Here is a 15291-nt window from a genome sequence, read left to right as displayed (position 1 = left end):
CCATGGTGACCCTGAAGTGCTGTGTGGCTACCTTGAAGAGTCACACTGGGCTCTTAAGTCATATGTGGTAAAATTTGCCATAGGTCCTCCAGGATTTGTGGTTTGGCTTTTTCAGTCTTTGATTCCTTGTATTAATTTCCTTGAAAGAGAGCTACCTACTCTTCTCACCATGGTAGTTTATCAATTTATTTCTTCCTAATTAAATTTCTTTAGTATCCTCATATAGAGATTGGTCCTTTAGGGAATAGAAAAATATAAAACATTTAGCAGAGTGTGTCTGTGTATCAGGGTGTTGGACTGTGTGGGACAGATCTTATCAAGTTCATTGTGGCTAGAATGGCCAATCCGCAGAGAAGAATGAGGATTTGAATGCAACCTTCCCTGCAGGCGCTCACTAATGTTCTTCTATTACCTTCCTTCTGTGAAATGGGTTCTAACCAAGAGATTTATAGATTGTAAGTAAATTAAGATTCCATGAATGGGGGGTTGGGGGAGAGAATGAAGCCCCAATTTATATCTATGTAGTGAGCTCATTCGGTCTTCTTAGCATTCATTATATGGATTCATTCAACAAATAGTACCTAATACAGTACCCCCCCAACCATCTGAAAGTTTGTTTTATGTCACTTTGCTTTTACGAAAGACCTACATTAGTACTTGTTACTAACTGAAATAAATCTGAAGAGTATTTCCACTTTTACAAAATGGCAATTGCTTCTTTGCTTTAGGCTGTTTGAGCCTAAGAAAGGTTTCATAGGAACACATTACTTTCAGGTAGCAGGGGAAACTTCTACCTTTCCGGCACTGTTTGAGGCCCTGGTGCTATAGCAGTGAACAAAAAGTAATGTCTCTCCCATTAGAGTGTTATAGCTAGTATCTTTATTTTTTTAAAAGATTTTATTTATTTGAGAGAGAAAGAGAGAGAGAGAGAGTGAGTGCACAAACAGGAGGAGCGGCAGGTAGAGGGAGAAGCAGACTCTCCACTGAGCAGGGAGCCCGACATGGGACTCGATCCCACAGCCCCAGGATCATAACCTGAGCCAAAGGCAGACGCTTAACTGACTGAGCCACCCAGGTGCCCCCCTAGCTAGTATCTTTAAAGCTGGTTTCTGAGTAGGATGTGCATTTAAATAATTTCATGAACAATTACTCCAAAATGGTGCTAAAGAAAATTCAGATGTTGGGGCACATCTCATAAGCTGTCACAGGGGATCACAACTTCCCATAAATTCCTGGGCTGGATGGACCAGTCATTGGATATGACTTCTTTCCCACTTCTCCAGTGCTTTACTTGATATGAACAAAGCCCATCACATTTTAATATTCATCATATACTTCCCGGAACACCTATATTACTCATGTTTCTGAGAACAAACTTTTAAATCTGAGTTGAAAGGTAATCAAGATGTGAAAATATTCATATTCTTTGACTTGGTAAATCCCAGCCTGAGAATTTGTTTTAGACTCTAGTAAGATGTATCTGTAGTGTTGTTTCTGATGGTGTCCCGCAAACAAAAGAGAAATGCCTAATATCCCAGAGAAAGAGGATTAAAAAAAAAAAAAAACGCAGAATTTTATCAGGTGGTATATTTAACCACTGAAAATTATAAATAGGAAGTGTCTGGTAACATGGAAATACATAAAGCAAAAAGGACAAAATTCTAAATAGCATGTATATTATGAATGCAATTTAAAATTATGTTCATGTAGGGGCACCTGGCTGGCTCAGTCAGAGGAACATGTGTCTCTTGATCTTAGGGTCATGAGTTTGAGCCCCACACTGGGTGTAGAGATAACTTAAATAAAACTTAAAAAAAAATAATGTTCATGTATTGATAAGGAATGAAGTATTTGATGTGGTGCAATGGCAGTTTTATGCCATTAATCCTTTTTTTCTTTATACTGATTTCCATTAATGTTGCTATAATATTTGTACAAATGTAAAACAGCTGAGTTAATAACATCCATGCTATACCTGGTTTAGGAATGATTATTGATGCAGGCAAACATTGTGTTATATTGAACCCAGTGTATGGGAAGGTGGTGAAAACAAGTAAAACAGCTGAAAGTCAATATTGGACTTTTATGCTTTCTAAATTTTTAGCGAGGCTTTGAATTACCATGATGATGCCATGAAATATCAATCTGTACCATGTCTGAACATATCTCAAGAAGGTTGATCCTAGTGTGTATTTGTCTACGTTGTTAGAGTCGCATTTTCAACAAATGTTTTGACTGGAATCAACACAATCTTTTAACTCTAAGATTACTCAAGGTAGAGCTTGTACCATACACATGATGTACCCAAGGAACCGGACTATATTGTAAAACCATAGAATAATTCAGGGAATGCAAAATAAATGCACTGCAGTTAGTTACACTAGAATTGAACCCCAGTAAAGTTAGAGAGGTCTAGATTTAATTTCATACTTACTGCTGATAAGGAAAGGTCCTGTTAGGTGAAATCTTTTCCTATAATGAAAACTAGAGTATCCTAAAATTATAGGTTAAGGCAAAATGAAGAAATTAAAATGTCTTTGTCTGATAGAGCATCTACAAATTTACTGTTGAATTCGTGAATTGAGTATTTTTACTATACTACTGATAATTAAGCATGGCAGGGAATGTATAGTTGCTTGTTAAGTTGAATGGGCTTGCAGTGTTGTAGCTGGAATCTTGTTTTTAATACTTTCATTCTTAAAAAATTATTTTTGGTAATATAAGCCCCTCCTTAAATTTGAGAGTGGTTTAAACTTTGAACTGTCCAGATCTTTCTTAGAATCTGTCTGGAATGGGAAGACTTGTATCATTTATCCATAGATAATATGTCAGTTACTCAGAAAGCCTTTTTACCAAATCTTATTTAAAAATAGAATTCCATATTGTCATATAGCAGCCTAGTGTAGTGGTCTGAAAATACTTTTACATAGGCCTTCCTGTAGCCAGTGATAAGCTATTGACCTCACCCTTGGGTCTAGTATTCACTTACTCACTCATTCATTCATTCTTAAGAATTTGAGTATCTGCTAGGTACCAGGCACTGTATCAGGTGCTGGAATACACTGATAAACTAAGAGAGTCAAGGTTCTTGCTCTCCTGGAAGTAACATTCTAGTGAAGTAAGCAGAGAATAGCAAACAAGATAAGTGGATTGTGGTAAGTGCTACCAAGGAAGGACACAGGATGGTGAGCTAGAGTAGAACAGGGGTGGGGTGCACTTTAGACTGCATCCCTGGGAAGAGTTAAGATGAATTTTGGACTGTATTTCTTTTCCTAACACTCCTAGAAACAGCCTCTGAGCCCATTAAGTCAATTTGACCAAGAAACTTCTGAAACTCCAAAATGATCAAGTCTATAGAGACAGTCTCTAGAATAGCTCCAATTTGGTATTATTAATTCTTCCAGCCATGTTTTACATGTAGGATCTATGCTTAAATTTTAACACCCAGTTTTTAAATGTGGTAGGTAGCCAACACATTCATTTTTAAGCAGGATCCCTTTAATGACTTAAGGCAAGTATGCATGCCTCTATACTTTCACATTACAAATTTTATTTTGATGAACTTTGTTCCTTTATTTGTGCATTCATACATTTATTCAACAAATACTGAGAACCTAGTAGGTCCTGGAGATACTGCAGTAAACAAAATAAATAGTGATCACTGCTCTCATTAAATTATAGCATCTGGTTATGCCACTTGATTCCTTTTCTTTTTCTTTCTAACTTTATACTAATATACTGTTAATATCACTGCTTAACATAAGACCACATTTGGAGGACAATCTTTATGTGATATAAATAGATCTATTTCATGTTCTGCTGTTCTTAACACTTAAACTTTATTATTATCAGTGATTTTTATTCCTTGGGATGTGGGTAATTTAACTTTTATTAAGGTAATTTTGCTGTGTTAGATACTCAACTCTTTTGGCCATTAGAGTGCTTTTCTTTGTTTAGGAGCATATAACTACTTGTCCCTGACTGATTGTGCAGTCAGGACATAGCTAGTGTCAAGATCCAACTTTAAACACTGTGAGATAAATCATTTCCACATTCTTGCTTAAGTGGCCATTTTAGTGTAGAGAAGCACATTTTCTGTTGAAAGCCAACGTGAGTGTCTCCTTGACCCAAGGTCTCAACAGTTTTTGAACAACATAGGTGTGTGATGGTTTAGAAAGAGCTTGATAGATAAAAACAAATCCTGCAAAATTTAAATTTTTCCCTTCGAAGAATTAATGACAGAAGCATTCATTTGAAACAGTATAATTATATGTGTGTGTGTGTGTGTGTGTGTGTGTGTGTTTAGAGATATATATGAAAATGGGGTCTATTTTCATTTCTTATTTACTGACATACTAAAATGACTGACTTCACTAAGCATTAGCTTAGCAACAGCTGTACTTGTCTAGACAGATTTCTGAGTTCATATGAACAATTATCTCAAGACAGTGAAAATCTGTAGAATTTAGTAGGTGGTTTTTGTTTTTTTTCCTTTTTAATGCTTTATATAACAAGCAAAAACTCTGTCTCATTTCATGTGTGAACATTAATAACCAGTATCTGCATGAACTCAGAGGTCTAGTAATCAAAGTTAAGGCTCATTCCCCACTTGACTTGTGGGGGGATGAACTCCTTTTGGTAGCAGACCAGAAACAAGAGGAGAGCTCCCACCTCTCCATTTACCTGTGAAGAGCTGTAGGTATGTCCAGGTTCACTGGGTATGAAAAATCTGATTTAGAGGAATAAACATGAAAACAAAGTCCTCACAGCTGTGTACTTTCCTACCTTTGGGTCTAGGATCCAAAGTCCAGTCTAAAAAGGGCTTACTTGCCTTCCAGAGCCCAGGGATAGTTGCAAGGGGGTGGACCCAGAGGTTTTCACAAACTGGGTCCCCTACAGAAGTGGTAGGAGTTTGGGATGCTGAACTCCACAACCGGTTTCTTTAAGACAGGGAGCTTCCCGGGGGTGGAGCCATGTACCTGTTCAGTCTGACTGTATCCTGGACTCCGGTGAATTCGGTTTGACTTTGGAAAAGTTAGGGGGTTGAGGCAATACTGATGTGAGTATTCTGTCAGCTGTCGAATTTTGGGCAAGTACCCTGCCCCCAATTTTTAAAGGACAAATATTTGAAATGAGCTGTATATATTTTTTAAAGTATTTACGTGCGGTGTGAAGCATTTTACATAACTTTTTTTTCTTTTGAAGTTTATCAAAACAGTAAATCAACATTACCAAAAAGTTAAGGGAAAAGGGGGGTAAAAAATAACCCATAATCCTGCCTTCTGTTTTTCCTACATGAAAATAGATTTGAACATGGTCTCAAATATAATGCACATACAATTTGTATTCTGCTTTTTAATCTAATAATGTCCTCAGCATTTTCCCAGATTGTTAAGTCTTCAGAATTCATTTTTAATGGCTGTGTAATATTTCATTAGGAAGATGTACCATAATTAACATTTTTCCTATCATTGGGTATTTAGGTTGATTCTGATTTTGTAGTGAACATCTTTAGGGGGTGGGGAACATTTCTTAAGATCAGTTCCAGCAATAAGATTACTGTGTCAAAGGGAATAGACATTTTTATGAGTCCTGATACACATTGTTAAACTGCTTTACAAAAGGCTTGACCTTCTTCTTTGCACAACTTCAAAGGTGAATCATCAGCCATGAGCCAGTGCTTACATTTTTGGACAGTTAATTATTATTTCCATATTAGGCAGAGAGAGTTCTGTGCACATCTGAACTTCTTCTAATTGCTTTCATTACATAGAGCTGACTTGTTGAGAAAAATGTCCTGGCTCTGAGACGTTCCAGACAACAGAGCCATCACTTTTGAAAAGTTTGGAGCAATCCCAATTTTGTAATCAGTTCCCAGGGTTGTTCATATTTCTTTTGGCAGAGATGTCTGTCGCTGTGGTCAAGTGCAGCTGAATGGGTGAAGTCACAGGGCAAGCTGATCAAGGTGCCTATTTTAGTGTTCAGTTGGCAGCCTGTGGCCAGGTGTCTGGGTATTTTGAGAGAAGTAATTTTGAAAAGTAATTTGCAATTCATAACTGTGAATAGCCTCAGAAGAGTCATATGCAGGTCTTCTCTGGAAATTCTCCCCCCTCTCCTTCCCTATACCGATTGGAAGATAATCCTTGGGTTTGGGTGGAGACACATAAGTGCAGGGAAGTCAGGATGCTTTAGTCCTGGCCACACATCTCATGGTGACTGTGCTCTGCACGGACTACTTGACCTGGGTTTCCCCTCAGACAGGCAAGAATGTTGGAAGCAGGAGTCCCAAAGTCCCTGAAATGTTTTAGGTTCTCTGTCCAGTGGATGACTCCAATGGTATCTTCACTTTTATAGCCAAAGATGTAATTTCCCTATTCACTGGTGCTTCTGTCAGACAACAATGGGAAAGAACAGGATGTGAAACATAAACCAACGTTAATATTTAGACATTTCCACTAAAAGATTGCATGGCATATATAATTGGAACTAATGGCTATAACTATTTTAACTACCTATGGCTTGAAATTACTTAGACCATTCCTGTTCCTCATTAATATGTTAAACAGAAAACCAGGAAAAAAAATAGCACTCACTCTCGCCCAGCAGGTTAAGAGGAAGTTGATCCAATCTGTGGAACTGGTCTTGAATTTACTGACCATTACTTTATTTGCTGACTGTAAAAATTTTAGCATAAAAAATAGCACTCTCAGCAGCAACATTTTCAAACATGAAGGCCAACAATATTTTATTTAGCATAGCATTTTTAAAATCCAAAGGCAATTTGATAAGAAAAACTTTGGCCCTTTAGGGAGGAATAAAGGGTGCAGTCACTTTCTGTTAGCTATACTGAATTATTTTTCATTTAGTCTCTTGTAATAGTAGTCATTCTTATTTTCTCCCAGGAAGGCACAGACTGAGAAGAGAGATTTAATCATGAAGCTTGGTGGTCGTTTTAATGTAGCTGCTCTTAGAAGGCTTTTCTGTGGACTATGGAAACTCCATCATGAGAAGCAAGGTGAAGGTCACTCTCCCTGAGCTGGAGCAGTTTGCTCAACTTCTCTGTTCTGTACTAGTAAAATGGGTTGTGTAGATTCGAGCTAATATAGTAAAATCACGGAGCGGCTCTCTTGCCTGTGAGGATACTATATTTAGAGAGGAACCCAATTCTCAACCCCTCCCCAGGGAATAGCTGCAGGAGAGGGCTGGATCTCAGGCCTGAAGAGCTGGGACTGTTTGGAAGTAGCTTTTAGCATCATAAAGCCATCCACATTCTTTCATCAAATTCAGCATTTTTTTAATGCCTTTTATGAACCAAGTACAGTTTCAGGTATTAGGGGTACTGCTGTGAACAAAACAGAAAGAGGCCTTGCCCTGCTGGGGCAGACAGATGATAAATAAGTAAACAAACAGGATTCATCAGATGGAGATAAGTGCTATAAAAAAAAAAAAAGAAAGAAAAAAAGCGGAGTACAGAGATAAGATAGTGATAGGGTGGGAGGGATGCTGTTTTGGATAGGGCTTTCAGGTCAAAGAAGATCACCAGAAGACAGTGGAGGAGTGTCCTGAAAGAAATAAGGGAGCTCCGAGCTTGTGATATGAATCCTGTTCTGTCCCAGACAGAACAGTCTGAGCAAAGGCCCTGAGGCAGCAGCATGCATGCTTCGTATGTTCCACCTAAAGAGGCCAGTGTTGTGGCCAGAGTGGAGTGAACAAGGAAGAGAATGGGATTAGGGACTAAGACCACAGAGCTGGGTAGGGTGGCCAGATCACGCAAGGCCTTGTAAATTAAAATAAGGGCATTCTTTGGCTTTTATTTTGAATAAAATGGGAAGTCATAGAGATTTTTGAGCAGAGAAGTGACAGCACCCGACTTTAAAGGAGATTTTATAGTGTGAAGCAGAGTCAGGAAATGGAGGATAGGGTGGATGGGGAAGAGAGCACATAGAACTGTGTTTTCCAATGCGGTAGCCACTAGCCACAGGTGGCTATTTTAGTGTAAATTTGTTAAAAATTTTTTAAAAAATACAAATTCATATTCTTAATTGCACCACCCACATTTCAAGTGCTCAATAGCCACATGTAGCTAGTGGTTACTGTATTGGACAGTGAGATAAAAATAATTTCCGTCTTCACAGAAAGTTCCATTGGGTAGTGCAGATGGAATCTTAGAGGCCTTTGTAGGGTCTTTGGCTTTTATTCTGGGTAAATGGAAAGCTATTGGAGGGTTTTAAGCAGAGGCAGATGTGCTCTGAGTTATGATTTCAAAAGATCACCAGGGTTGCTAGATTGAAAATAGACTATAAAAGGGGCAGTGGTGAAAGCTGGGAGACCATTAATCGTCTAGTTGACAGATGATTGTGTCTTGGTTGAAGTGGTAGCAGTGGTGATTGTGAGAAATGGTTGGATTTTGAATATAGCTTGAAGGCAGAATCAGTAGGCTTTTCCGATGAAATTGATGTGTGATTTGAGAAGAAATTGATAAAATTGTTGGAGGTGATGATGACGGGACAGAATATAAGGCACAAATGGAAGGACTGAACACATAAAGGAAAAGTCCCATTCATCACGAACCAGGGACAATGGCGGGCTGTGGCTGGAAGACTGGGGTCTAGAGACCCCTCATCTGAGTAATAGAAGATGAAGAGGTAAAAGGGAGAGACAGGTGTGCTGGGGAGTACAAGGATGGTGAAGATTTCAAATAGTTGTTGGAAAGGGCCCATTTGAAGTTGGTGACCATGAAATGGTCTACCCCTTTGATTTCCTCTAACAGAGTTTGCTCCCACGCAAGGAAAGGGGGAAGAGGTGACTGGGTCAACTTCATTCAGGGCTGATGTTTTCCTGGATGGATTTGTAGGAAATGCAGAGGGGAAGGGAGTTTAAGTGAACAGGGACAGGGGTATTATAACATGGAATCTAAATGGATAAAGAGGAAAGTGAAAAAAGCCAAGGGCTGATGAATTGGGAGGAAGCAGAGGGATCAGTAGACCGGAGGCACTAATATTTCTAAGGACAGCTGCAGCATAGACCAAGCAAGTTGGAAGGAGAGATGCTTACTCCAACACTGAATGCCGGAGTCAGTAATTTTGCAGGTGGAGCTGTTTCAGGTGACGACAAGGTCGGGCCTTTGGAGTTGATGCAGCTGTATCTTCATTCTGGGCTGACTTGCTAAGTCCCAGAACGCCATAAAAGATGATCTCACTGCAGATCCCATGTAAGCAGGTTTGGTAACCAAAAGCCCAAGAGCATGGGTTTGGTGCCTACCCCACAGTTCCAGGCCTGTCGAAAACTGGCTGTGTAACCACTCACCTTGAGGAAATGAACTTCATGGTCCCTTCCATCTCTAATCTGTGACTCTATGGCCTCATTATAATTACAGTCTCTTTCCAAACACTGACCTACAAGAGGGACCCTGGGGGATTTGCCTATTAAGAATATGCAACTTTGCAAATATTTATCTGCTGTTTCTTGGAATATTAAACTCTTGGAAAGCTGCTTTGTGGATCACAGGACGGAATCTTGACCATGTGGTCATCAGAGCTGGTGTGAGAGGAATTCTATACCAGCCACATCTGAGGCTCCGTGTCCTTCAGGCCCTGCTCTCTCCAATGCTCTTCACCTAACAAGCATTTCTAGTTCTCTTTCTCTCTTTTAAAATGTATTTAAATAAACTCTATGTCCAATGTGGAGCTTGAACTCACCACCCTGATTGAGAGTCCTATGTTCTACCAACAGAGCCAGCCAGGCACCCCATATTTTTGTCTTTTAATTTTCTTAGTGCCTTATAGGGGAGCTCCTTCAGCAGGAATGGTAGAAGCTGGTTGCTCTCAGAATCGGATGCAATGGTATGACCTGTAAATTCCTATGAACATTTGAACATTTTATTGATATTTATTCAGGAGAGATTCCAAAAGGCCAAACTGGGCACCCCCCCCCCATCACTCTTCCCTCTCTAGGGCCAAGAGAGTGTTAAGAACAATCTAAGGTAAATTTTTAACAAGATGGTCTAGCTTGGGCTTTGTAGGCTTGACTAATGAAGTAAGTGGTAGTTTTTAGCTAAAATAACCTCATTGTTTGGACAAGTTTTCTCCTTTGAGTTTTCTAGGGTCATTAGAATGATCTAACTACCTTACCTGCTATTTGAACTGGCTGAGCCTCTGGAGGGACAGAAAACAAAAGAAGGGTGTAGAAATGCAAATAGATAGCTCTAAATTCCAGTCCCAGGCTGCCAAAATAAAGCTAAAGCTGACATGGAGGGTCTCCACAGAGGTCTGTGGAAAGGCTCTAGAAAAATCTCACAAGATGAATTTCTTTTCATGGATTGGAGTCCTTTGGTAGGTAAGAAAAACAAAAACAAAATAAAAACAAACAAAGGATTTCATACTTGGAATTTGCTCAGTGCTAGTTGAATGGCTAATTGTTTCTTGTTTTCTCCACCCCCCCCCCTTTTTTTTTCTGCCTGAATAGATAATCCTTACAAAACATCCATTCATTCTACAAGTGAAAATTTCAGGAATACTCGACACTGGCCTTGGCAAGACTAATGGACCGAGATTGAGTGATGGATTTGTGTGTGTTGTGGCTGACGTGTGTTTTGGTGTTTTGTATGCTAGTTTAAGAATATTTTAGCATTAGAAGATTTATGACATTTTAATTAATGAATACGATGAAGGCTTAAACTTGTAGATGAAATTATAAGATACAATATTTTTGTAGCTTATTTTTGAGCACAAACTTGATTGTTTTTGTTGCTTTAAGAAAGGACCTGCTGATAATGTTAGCTTTCTTTTCTGTTTCAGTGTGACCACTTTAACTGATATGTAAGCCATTACTTTTTAAGGGAAATAAAATGAGGCAATACAGCCTAGTGAAAAGGACACACAGTATCAGATTCTTAATTGCTAAATTAAATTTGGGCTCTTACTTGATTTCTGCTATGAACTGGCTGCACGACTTTGAATAAGTTATTAAGTTCCCCTTTAAAAAATATAAAATTGGAATGAGAAATATGTGATAGTGAAAAATATTTGTGAAAGTGTTTTAAAGTCCCATGAAGAAAGCACAATCAGAAACCACAGTTGGGTTGGCTATTTCACTGAAAATAATCTGATCTTGTCAGTAAACCTAAATTTTAGTAAGATTGGTTTATTTTTTTTAAGCCATTTAATTTCAGATGCTTAGGAACTCTTCAATTTGTTAATGGAAAGAAACGCTGTATACACCGGATGGCTACACAGCAACTTTATTCTGGTAAAATAATCTCTTAAATCCTTGTATACACAGTCACTAACTGTTGGCTTTATAAGGTCAGTGCAAGCATACCAGCCCTGTGGCTGTTAGGAGCTCAGCGCGTCCAAGATAGCACTAACTCGAACAAACACACAAAACAGCAAATAGTTTAAACAGTGCCAGCTGATTTGTGTGTAACCCAGTCTGAACAGAGGATTCTAAAAAAACTCACCAGCAAAGTTACATTAGTTATGGAGATTGTTAGGTTGTATCAGTGGCAGTTAGCTATGCCTTATTAAAAAGCAAAAGTTAGAAAGTGGAATCTTGAATTCAGATACTCTTAAACTATTAAGGACTACAAGCGGCAGGCCAACTTTTATTTCTGACTGCTGACTACTTTTGAAGGAGAAAGCTTTGGAAACTGACATTCCAGTTCCCAGGTCCTCAAAGAAGCATAGTCTAGTGAAGAAGTAAAATTCTGCTGGGGTTAGCAGAAGCCTCGTGGTTTTAGGAACTAGGGATGCCAGGCTCCCAGGTTCTGAGTTCCAATATTGATTCTGTCCCTGAGTCACCCAGACCAGTCACCCACTGTCTTATGTTTCCTTCTTTAGAGAAGAGCTAAGACTATTGACTTTTTTTTTTTTAAGATTTTATTTTTAAGTAATCCCTACACCCAATGTGGCTCGAACTCATAACCCTGAGATCAAGAGTCACACGCTCCACCAACTGAGCCAGCCGGGCGCCCCAGACTATATTGACTTTTTCAGAGGTTGCAAAACACATTAAAAAAGGATAGGAAGGCACTAAACAAACATGTAATTATGAAATATTAGAGGGGGTGCATTTTAATAAAGGTAAGTACATTCTATTTTTTAAAGATTTTATTTATTTGAGAGAGAGAGAGCGAGCGAGAATGAGTGGGGGAGGGGCAGAGGGAGAGGGAGAAGCAGACTCCCCGCTGAGCAGGGAGCCCGACTAGGGGCTCAATCCCAGGACCTGAGGATCCCAGAACCATGACCTGAGCAGAAGGCAGACTTAACCAACTGAGCCACCCAGGCACACCCCCCCCTTTTTTAAATGTTTTATTTTATTTATTTTTAAGATTTTATTTAATCATTTGAGAGAGACAGAGAGAGAGCATGAGCAGAGGGGAGAGGCAGAGGGAGAAGCAAGCAGACTCCAGGCTGAGCGGGGAGCCTGATGACAAGGGGCTCCATCCCAAGACCTGGAGATCATGACCTGAGCCGAAGACAGCCGCTTAACCATCTGAGCCACCCAGGAGCCCCTTTAAGATTTTATTATTTTTTATTTTTAAAGATTTTTATGTATTTGAGAGAGAGCGAGAGATTGAGAGAATGAGTGGAGGGAGGGGCAGAGGGAGACGCAGGCTCCCTGCTGAGCAGGAAGCCGGACGTGGGACTCGATCCCAGGACGCTGGAATCATGACCTGAGCCGAAGGCAGACGCTTAACCATCTGAGCCACCCAGTGCCCTAACATTTTAAGTAATCTCTATACCAAGGTGGGGCTTGAACTGACAACCCTGAGATCAAGAGCCGCACACTCCACTGACTGAGCCAGCAAGGCGCCCCTACAAAGGTAAGTGTATTCTTTGGATAATTGGAAGGGGATATTCTTTGTGTAAGAGTAGAGAGTTTGATTTCAGAATAGAGTTTTATGTTTGAAATCTCTTATTCGAACATTGAGAATTTGGGTCCTTGTTGGCTCAATCTATGTTGCTTATTGAGAGGGAACTGTTAACAAGTAGCGTTACTGGAGTGGTTAATTGCTTATCAGAGATCAGACCCCCAGGCTTTCTAGAAAGGTATATTTAAATTTAGTAACCTGACTTTCAAAGAGGGAGACTAACAAGTACAAGGCACTGTGCATGGGCTTCCACACATGTTATAAACAAACATACAGAGTGAGTTCTCTAGAGACCTTAAAAAAGTTGTTTGTTTTGAAGGAAATTGATCGAAACACCCATTTTATTCCTTACTTTCCCAGGACTGTTCAGCACCAGGTTGGGTTTTGAATTCTTTCTTCTTGTTGGACATCACTTAGATCCCTTATTAACACAGCAAACCTTTCAGAGATGGAACTCAGTGTTTGTTAGTTTTTCCTAATGGTGCCTCTCATCATTAAAAAAATGGGTGTAGTTTTTAACTCTTCATCCTTTCAGTCTTCTTTAGACTCTCTACCAACCTAGCCAGTCCTGAATTCCTTTCAGTTTTTCCTTCTGTGTCTAGCATCCCTCTTCTGATTCCCATTAAAAACCGGACTATATTCCCACCATCCAGAATGAACAGTTATTATTATTTTTGTCCTGTTTCATTTTTTTAATGACATAAAACATTGGAGATAAGGTCAAGTTTCCTTTGAATACTAATTCCAGTTCCATTTTCTCCTATCCTCACCTCACAGAGCCCCTGTTCAGTTTGATATGTGCTTTAAAAATATTTTATATATTAACATGTACACATAATAAATAGGTAGTATTGTTTTATGAGTTTAAATATCTATAAATGGTTCCATGTATACCTGTTGTTCTATGATTTGCTTACTTTCCTGGACATTCTTTTGATAGCTATCCATGTATCCATACATATATATGTATAGACCAGATATATATATATACATCCTCATTGTTTTTAATTTCCTGGTATTTTATGGTACAAATAATACCATATTTTATTAATCAGTCCATTAGTGGATATGGGTTTTAAAATTTTCACTAACATAAACAATGCTTACATTATTTTTACCTATGTCAGATACAGGTATTAATTTCTTAGACTAGGTGCCCTGCCCAATTTCTCTTTTAAGAAATATCACCAAATTGATTTGCAGCTGTTTGAAAACTGTTCCCCAAATACTCTCAACACTTTTCAGACTTTTTTTTTTTTTAAGCCCCACAATCCCAAGATTAAGACCTGAGCTGAGCTGAGATCAAGAGTCAGATGCTCAACTGACTGAGCCACCCAGGCGCCCCGAGACTTATTTTTTTTTAATTTATTTAAAACAATTTTTTTGGCAGGGAGACTGGGTGGCTCAGTCATTAAGCGTCTGCCTTCGGCTCAGGTCATGATCCCAGGGTCCTGGGATGGAGCCCCGCACATTGGGCTCCCTGCTATGCGGGAAGCCTGCTTCTCCCTCTCCCATTCCCCCTGCTTGTGTTCCCTCTCTCGCTGTCTCTCTGTCAAAAAATAAATAATAAAAAAAAATTTTTTTAAACAATTTTTTTTCTTGTGATAAGAACTCTTAAGATCTCTTAAGCAACTTTGAAATATGCAATACAGTATTGTTAACTATTGTCACTATGCTGTACATCCCTATCAGGCTTCTTAATTTTTGCCAATTTTAGTGGTAACAAATGGTTTTCTCTTGGGTTTTCAAGTTTCATTTCAGTTCATTATATTCACAGTCCTTCCCTAAGGACAGCTCTTTTCCGAGCACCCTCCAGGTCAAACACTTCAGAGGCTCTCCACTATCTACTCAATCCAAGCTGTGGCTGACCACGGCCAAGTCCTGTGCACGCAGCCTGTCTAGCTTCGTCTCTCTGTGTCTGGCTGCACCAAAATGAGCTACTCACCATTTTCTCAAATTCGGCTTTTATTTTCTGCCTCAGCAACTTGATCACTCTCTTCTGCGTTACTTTATTGATTCAATAAATATTTAGTAAGTTCTTGACTTCCTGCCAGGTGCTGAGAATGTAAGAGTGAACAAGAAAGACAATATCTAGGCACTCATGGAGTTTACCATTTTTAGTAGAGGATGGGGAGGGGCAGAAGGAAACCGGTAAAAATATAAACAAGCTAATTTTTCATAGTTGTAGGTACTATAAAGAAATTAAAGGGGCGCCTGGGTGGCTCAGTCAGTTAAGCATCTGCCTTCAGGCTCAGGTCATGATCCCAGGGTCCTGGGATCCAGTCCCGAGTTGGGCTCCCTGCTCCCCCGGGGTGGGGGCGGGGCGGTCAGCTGCTCCCTCTTCCTCTGCCCCTTCCCCTGTTTGTGCTCTCCCCCTCCCTCAAATAAGTAAATAAAATCTTAAAAAAAAAAAAAAACCA

At 39.4% G+C, this 15291-nt stretch overlaps 1 long non-coding RNA gene across 1 annotated transcript in view; it reads left to right on the top strand.

The window, feature by feature from the left end:
• The first annotated feature begins 12128 nt into the window (after window positions 1-12128).
• LOC112811227 (uncharacterized) overlaps window positions 12129-15291 on the top strand; it is an 81839-nt gene continuing 78676 nt past the window's right edge. Inside the window, exon 1 of the long non-coding RNA XR_012375805.1 lies at window positions 12129-12823. This is a non-coding gene — a long non-coding RNA (uncharacterized lncRNA). The remainder of the gene's footprint in view (window positions 12824-15291) is intronic.

The sequence above is a fragment of the Callorhinus ursinus genome, unplaced genomic scaffold, assembly GCF_003265705.2.
Source record: "Callorhinus ursinus isolate GAN/ISIS: 27379988/994484 unplaced genomic scaffold, GSC_fseal_2.0 scaffold57, whole genome shotgun sequence".
NCBI lineage: Eukaryota > Metazoa > Chordata > Mammalia > Carnivora > Otariidae > Callorhinus > Callorhinus ursinus.
Note: the sequence above shows the minus strand (reverse complement) of the source record. Positions and strands in the feature narration are given on the sequence as shown.